The sequence below is a fragment of the Salvelinus fontinalis genome, unplaced genomic scaffold (assembly GCF_029448725.1).
Source record: "Salvelinus fontinalis isolate EN_2023a unplaced genomic scaffold, ASM2944872v1 scaffold_0066, whole genome shotgun sequence".
In the NCBI taxonomy this organism is placed as follows: domain Eukaryota; kingdom Metazoa; phylum Chordata; class Actinopteri; order Salmoniformes; family Salmonidae; genus Salvelinus; species Salvelinus fontinalis.
Window position 1 is genome coordinate 229,133 of NW_026600275.1, and position 6,230 is coordinate 235,362.

Here is a 6,230-nt window from a genome sequence, read left to right on the forward strand (position 1 = left end):
GAGGGAGGTCTGGTTCATCTCTCTCTGGGAGGGTGGAGGGAGGTCTGGTTCATCTCTCTGGGAGGGTGGAGGGAGGTCTGGTTCATCTCTCTGAGAGGGTGGAGGGAGGTCTGGTTCATCTCTCTCTGGGAGGGTGGAGGGAGGTCTGGTTCATCTCTCTCTGGGAGGGTGGAGGGAGGTCTGGTTCATCTCTCTCTGGGAGGGTGGAGGGAGGTCTGGTGCATCTCTCTCTGGGAGGGTGGAGGGAGGTCTGGTTCATCTCTCTCTGGGAGGGTGGAGGGAGGTCTGGTTCATCTCTCTGGGAGGGTGGAGGGAGGTCTGGTTCATCTCTCTGGGAGGGTGGAGGGAGGTCTGGTTCATCTCTCTGGGAGGGTGGAGGGAGGTCTGGTTCATCTCTCTGGGAGGGTGGAGGGAGGTCTGGTTCATCTCTCTGGGAGGGTGGAGGGAGGTCTGGTTCATCTCTCTCTGGGAGGGTGGAGGGAGGTCTGGTTCATCTCTCTCTGGGAGGGTGGAGGGAGGTCTGGTTCATCTCTCTGGGAGGATGGAGGGAGGTCTGGTTCATCTCTCTCTGGGAGGGTGGAGGGAGGTCTGGTTCATCTCTCTCTGGGAGGGTGGAGGGAGGTCTGGTTCATCTCTCTCTGGGAGGGTGGTCTGGTTCATCTCTTAGGGAGGGTGGAGGGAGGTCTGGTTCATCTCTCTCTGGGAGGGTGGAGGGAGGTCTGGTTCATCTCTCTCTGGGAGGGTGGTCTGGTTCATCTCTCTCTGGGAGGGTGGAGGGAGGTCTGGTTCATCTCTCTCTGGGAGGGTGGAGGGAGGTCTGGTTCATCTCTCTGGGAGGGTGGAGGGAGGTGTGGTTCATCTCTCTGGGAGGGTGGAGGGAGGTCTGGTTCATCTCTCTCTGGGAGGGTGGAGGGAGGTCTGGTTCATCTCTCTGGGAGGGTGGGGTCTGGTTCATCTCTCTGGGAGGGTGGAGGGAGGTCTGGTTCATCTCTCTCTGGGAGGGTGGAGGGAGGTCTGGTTAATCTCTCTCTGGGAGGGTGGAGGGAGGTCTGGTTCATCTCTCTGGGAGGGTGGAGGGAGGTCTGGTTCATCTCTCTCTGGGAGGGTGGAGGGAGGTCTGGTTCATCTCTCTCTGGGAGGGTGGAGGGAGGTCTGGTTCATCTCTCTCTGGGAGGGTGGAGGGAGGTCTGGTTCATCTCTCTGGGAGGGTGGAGGGAGGTCTGGTTCATCTCTCTCTGGGAGGATGGAGGGAGGTCTGGTTCATCTCTCTCTGGGAGGGTGGAGGGAGGTCTGGTTCATCTCTCTGGGAGGGTGGAGGGAGGTCTGGTTCATCTCTATCTGGGAGGGTGGAGGGAGGTCTGGTTCATCTCTCTGGGAGGGTGGAGGGAGGTCTGGTTCATCTCTCTGGGAGGGTGGAGGGAGGTCTGGTTCATCTCTCTCTGGGAGGGTGGAGGGAGGTCTGGTTAATCTCTCTCTGGGAGGGTGGAGGGAGGTCTGGTTCATCTCTCTGGGAGGGTGGAGGGAGGTCTGGTTCATCTCTCTCTGGGAGGGTGGAGGGAGGTCTGGTTCATCTCTCTCTGGGAGGGTGGAGGGAGGTCTGGTTCATCTCTCTCTGGGAGGGTGGAGGGAGGTCTGGTTCATCTCTCTGGGAGGGTGGAGGGAGGTCTGGTTCATCTCTCTCTGGGAGGGTGGAGGGAGGTCTGGTTCATCTCTCTCTGGGAGGGTGGAGGGAGGTTTGGTTCATCTCTCTGGGAGGGTGGAGGGAGGTCTGGTTCATCTCTCTGGGAGGGTGGAGGGAGGTCTGGTTCATCTCTCTCTGGGAGGGTGGAGGGAGGTCTGGTTCATCTCTCTCTGGGAGGGTGGAGGGAGGTCTGGTTCATCTCTCTCTGGGAGGGTGGAGGGAGGTCTGGTTCATCTCTCTCTGGGAGCTTGGAGGGAGGTCTGGTTCATCTCTCTGGGAGGGTGGAGGGGGATCTGGTTCATCTCTCTGGGAGGGTGGAGGGAGGTCTGGTTCATCTCTCTCTGGGAGGGTGGAGGGAGGTCTGGTTCATCTCTCTCTGGGAGGGTGGAGGGAGGTCTGGTTCATCTCTCTGGGAGGGTGGAGGGAGGTCTGGTTCATCTCTCTCTGGGAGGGTGGAGGGAGGTCTGGTTCATCTCTCTGGGAGGGTGGAGGGAGGTCTGGTTCATCTCTCTGGGAGGGTGGAGGGAGGTCTGGTTCATCTCTCCTGGAGGGTGGAGGGAGGTCTGGTTCATCTCTCTCTGGGAGGGTGGAGGGTGGGGTCTGGTTCATCTCTCTCCGGGAGGGTGGAGGGAGGTCTGGTTCATCTCTCTCTGGGAGGGTGGAGGGAGGTCTGGTTCATCTCTCTCTGGGAGGGTGGAGGGAGGTCTGGTTCATCTCTCTCTGGGAGGGTGGAGGGAGGTCTGGATCATCTCTCTGGAAGGGTGGGGTCTGGTTCATCTCTCTGGGAGGGTGGAGGGAGGTCTGGTTCATCTCTCTGGGAGGGTGGAGGGAGGTCTGGTTCATCTCTCTGGGAGGGTGGAGGGAGGTCTGGTTCATCTCTCTCTGGGAGGGTGGAGGGAGGTCTGGTTCATCTCTCTGGGAGGGTGGAGGGAGGTCTGGTTCATCTCTCTCTGGGAGGGTGGAGGGAGGTCTGGTTCGTCTCTCTGGGAGGGTGGAGGGAGGACTGGTTCATCTCTCTGGGAGGGTGGAGGGAGGTCTGGTTCATCTCTCTGGGAGGGTGGAGGGAGGTCTGGTTCATCTCTCTCCTGGAGGGTGGAGGGAGGTCTGGTTCATCTCTCTGGGAGGGTGGAGGGAGGTCTGGTTCATCTCTCTGGGAGGGTGGAGGGAGGTCTGGTTCATCTCTCTCTGGGAGGGTGGAGGGAGGTCTGGTTCATCTCTCTGGGAGGGTGGAGGGAGGTCTGGTTCATCTCTCTCTGGGAGGGTGGAGGGAGGTCTGGTTCATCTCTCTCTGGGAGGGTGGAGGGAGGTCTGGTTCATCTCTCTCTGGGAGGGTGGAGGGAGGTCTGGTTTATCTCTCTCTGTGTCTTCCTTCCTCAATGTTTGAAGGATCAACATTTCTTATGTTGATTCTGCTCGTTTCTTGAGATTGATAATAATTGGACGTTTAAAATATCATACGGGGGAAGTAGTTAATTAACAAGCTGAGATTTAAAGTAGTCTCCTTTTATAGAAATATATCTTGCCTCTCCCTGAACAGCAGGAAGCAGATTGTACAGTCAACTTTCCTGACAGTTCTTGACTACGGTGACACCATTTACCAGAATGCAACAGCCACTACTCTTAAACCATTGAATGCAGTCTACCATAGTGCCATTCGTTTTATCACAGGTGACAGTTTTCATACTCATCACTACATCCTGTATCAAAATGTTGTCTGGTTCTCATTAAAGTCCTGTAGATCCTGTCACGTTCCTGACCTGTTTTCCTTTGTCTTGTATTTATTTCGTTGATCAGGGCGTGAGTTGGGTGGGTTTGTCTATGGTTGATTTTCTATGTTGGGATTTTTGTGTTCGGCCTGGTATGATTCTCAATCAGAGGCAGCTTTCAATCGTTGTCCCTGATTGAGAATCATACTTAGGCAGACTGGGTTTCACGTGTGTTTTGTGGGTGTTTGTTACCGTGTTTGTGTTTTCACCACACGGTACTGTATAGGTTTTCTGCACTTCGTTTATTTGTTTTGTAATTCAGTGTTCAGTTTTCGTTATATTAAAAGATTATGAACACTACCCACTCCGCGTATTGGTCCGATCCGTCTCGCCTCTCCTCGTCCGAGGAGGAGGACGAATATGAAAGCCGTTACAGATCACTTCCTACTCATCACTACATCCTGTATCAAAAGGTTGTCTGGTCCTCATTTAAGTCCCCTAGATCACTTCATTACTCATCACTACATCCTGTATTAAAGGTTGTCTGGTCCTGATTAAAGTCCCGTAGATCACTTCACTACTCCCTTTCTGTTTACAAAGCTCTACTATACAAGCTTCTGACTTACCTAACTTGTTAAAGTATAAAAACATGAGATACCAAATACTTGTTATTGTGTCTTGTGTCTTGTAGTTTTTGTCAAGCCCTGATCTGTTTCACCTGTCTTTGTGATTGTCTCCACCCACCTCCAGGTTTCTCCTGTTTTCCCCGTTAGTCCTCAGTGTATTTATCCCCGTGTTTCCTGTCTCTCTGTGTCAGTTCGTTTTATTTTGCCACGTTAACCAGCGGTTCTTCTAGCTCCTATTTTTCCCAGTCTCTGTTTTTTCCTAGTCCTCCTGGTTTTGACTCTTGTCTGTCCTGACCCCGAATCCGCCTGCCTGACCACTCTGCCTGTCCTGACCTCGAGCCTGCCTATCGCCTGGTACTGTTTGGACTCTGACCTGGTTTATGAACTCTCACCTGTCCTGACCTCTTGCCTGCCTATCCACTGGTACTGTTTGGACTCGGACCTGATCACTGAACCCCTGCCTGTCCTGACCTCCCGCCTGCCTATCGTCTGGTACTGTTTGGACTCTGACCTGGTTTATGAACTCTCACCTGTCCTGACCTGCCTTTTGCCTGGTACTGTTTGGACTCGGACCTGGTTTATGAACTCTCGCCTGTCCCCGACCTGCCTTTTGCCTGGTACTGTTTGGACTCGGACCTGGTTAATGAACTCTCGCCTGTCCCCGACCTGCCTTTTGCCTGGTACTGTTTGGACTCGGACCTGGTTAATGAACTCTCGCCTGTCCCCGACCTGCCTTTTGCCTGGTACTGTTTGGACTCGGACCTGGTTAATGAACTCTCGCCTGTCCCCGACCTGCCTTTTGCCTGGTACTGTTTGGACTCGGACCTGGTTAATGAACTCTCGCCTGTCCCCGACCTGCCTTTTGCCTGGTACTGTTTGGACTCAGACCTGGTTAATGAACTCTCGCCTGTCCCCGACCTGCCTTTTGCCTGGTACTGTTTGGACTCGGACCTGGTTAATGAACTCTCGCCTGCCCCCGACCTGCCTTTTGCCTGGTACTGTTTGGACTCGGACCTGGTTAATGAACTCTCGCCTGCCCCCGACCTGCCTTTTGCCTGGTACTGTTTGGACTCGGACCTGGTTAATGAACTCTCGCCTGCCCCCGACCTGCCTTTTGCCTGGTACTGTTTGGACTCGGACCTGGTTAATGAACTCTTGCCTACCCCTTTTGGCATAATAAGTATCGGAGCTCAACCAACTGCCTCCTGTGTTTTGCATTTGGGGCCTTGTGCCCTTGTAGTTTTACCTTGTTTTTACGGCACCATTGGAAATGAGACTCTGGTCTCAACTGGTCTCCTCTAATTAAATCACAGTTAATAAAAACAAGAGAGTTGAGAGAGACTCAGTCGTCACTTCTGTTTAAATCGAGTCACTTGGTCCCGCAGAGGGCTTCTCTGTGACACCCGCAGGTGTCAATCTAAAGAGAAGGAAGAGAGAGAGCGTAGAACAATTAACTGACATGTCAATCTGAAACTCATTTTAGAGATTCTTCTCTCCCGGTGGTGCCGTTGAAGTGGAACACACTCACGATCCCGCTCCCCACCTCACCTCGTCTCACCTCATCTCACCTCAATTTGTCTCACCTCACCTCACTTCGTCTCACCTCACCTCGTCTCACCTATTCTCACCTCACTTCGTCTCACCTCACCTCACTTCGTCTCACCTCACCTCACCTCACCTCGTCTCACCTCACCTCGTCTCACCTCACATTCCTTACCTAAATTGAGAGGGATGACAGAAATGTAATTTCTCTCTCCGTATCTCTGTGGAGAAACATATGAAGCTAGACGAGGTGTGATTGCAGGATGAAAGGATGACATTAACTAGATTCACTCTGAGGATCCTCTCAGATAATGAACTCAAAAAGACTCCCGGATGTTTTGCATGGAATAATCTGCATGTATTTTACCCCACAGAACATTCATATACCTGTAGTTCATTCTGATTAAAACACTATGGGACATCTCTAGTAATGGAAAAAAAAGTTAGACCCAAATGCACTTCAGCCCAGTTTAAACATGAAAAAGGGAATCAGTTGAAGTATCCTGGGGTTAAGGAAGGTTCTCTGGATATCTCTAGTTCTCTCTAGTTCATGGCAAGTGGGAAACAGGGGGAGATACCGTCACGTCAACTACACATATTAACAGTAATCTGACAGGGATACCGTCACGTCAACTACACATATTAACAGTAATCTGACAGGGATACCGTCACGTC